Below are 1,632 nucleotides of genomic sequence, written 5' to 3' on the forward strand. Positions count from 1 at the left end.
CCTCAGACATAGGAACAGCCCCTGCACTCCTCCTCCAGCTCCGGGTGCCTGTGTCCCCTCTCCATGGGGATGCACACGGCGGTGATCCGGACAGCCCCGTGGGTAATGCGGCGTGCAGGAGACCCTGGCATCAGGGCGCTGGCAGCACCGTGTGCCGGCTGAGCGGCAGCCTCAGGAGCCGAGCTGGCCCCCGGTGCAGCTAAGGGAGCCAAGAGCCACGGCTGGATTGTAAACACGCTTGGATAAAGTTACAGCCATTGATGTTCCTTGGAAAAGCTGCGCGGAGGGAGAGCTCTGCGACCCCTGAGCTGAGAGATCCTGTCCTGCCCCAGCTCCCACAGCAAGGAGGGGATGGACGTGCCTCCTGCCTCTGCAGGCAGCCGGGGGGGAGCAGCCCCCTGCCCTGCCACGCTGCCCTGCTCCTCGGGGGACAGAGGGCTGTGGGGCTCGGCCCCCCGGGGATGGCCACTGCGGGCTGCCCCCAAGGATGGGGGAGATTGGGGCTTCCCCGTGGCTGAGCTGCTTATGGCTTGGCTGGGGGATGCGGCCTTGGGGCTGCATGGGAACATGCAGGGCTGCTCCTGGGGCCCACGCTGCCGAGGGAGCGGTTTGGGGTGCATAGAGACATGACACTGTGGGGATGGCTGCGGGTCCCCGGTGGGTGCGGAGCCCCTTGGAAACCCCTTTGCAACCCCGGCGGGTTGGGCTGCAGTGGCCTGCCATGCTGCGGTGCTGTTAAAGGGGCTTTCAAGACAGCGCAAGCCGAGGATGCTTTCCCGTGCTCGTCCCGCAGCAGTGTGGTGCCGAGGGGGTTAAGACTGCCGGCAGCTGTGGTGACTGTTAATGATTGATACCAATGACGGTCTCAGTGGGCTTGGAAGGAAATCATCTACCCTGGCTGCGGGAGAGCCACCTGCTTGGCAAGCGACGTGGACAGAGGGGACGCGCGGTGGCACCGGTGAGTGTGTGCGTGTGTGCGTGCGCGCAGCGTCGGCACGGAGCCCGGCCATGGCACACGTGGGCCATTGTCTACAGCCGGTGGCCGGCTATGGCCGAGAGCAGCCAGGGACCCGAGGGCGGCCGGTGCGGTGACGGGCGCAGCTGGAAATCTGGCAGGGAAGGCACGGCAGCGTCCGTTGCCATCGGGATGCTGGTGTGATTATCGTGTGCGATGGGTTAAGCAGGTGCTGAGGATTTGTCCCAGCAGGGTTTCCCCAGCGCCGCTGCCGTAATCCCCGCTCCTGACCTGACCTGGCTGGAGAGGGGTTGTGGCTGGGTTTGTTTTGATACCTCGTACCGGCAATTGCTTAGGACAGGTATTTCTGCCCACTGGAAGTGGTTTCTTAAAGAGCTTAGCGAGAGGTTTAAACCCTCCAGGTCTGGGTCCGGCTTGCAGCTCGGAGACTGCATTAGTGGATCACCTTTAGCAGAGGTGTCGCAGCTGCCCGGGCACCTCCGTACCCCCCGTCTGGTTTTCGGCTACAGTTTTGTAGGAGGCTGTGGAGTGCAGGGGGAGAGGCTGAAGGATTGCATCCTGATCCGATAAATGCTCTTGATGTCTCGTGTCCGCTCACCCGTGCTGGTGCCCCGTGCCTCTCAGTGTCTGCTGCGGTCCGGCTCGGTGTGGCGGCA

Source organism: Aptenodytes forsteri, unplaced genomic scaffold, assembly GCF_000699145.1.
Source record: "Aptenodytes forsteri isolate BGI_AS27 unplaced genomic scaffold, ASM69914v1 Scaffold142, whole genome shotgun sequence".
Taxonomy (NCBI): Eukaryota; Metazoa; Chordata; class Aves; order Sphenisciformes; family Spheniscidae; genus Aptenodytes; species Aptenodytes forsteri.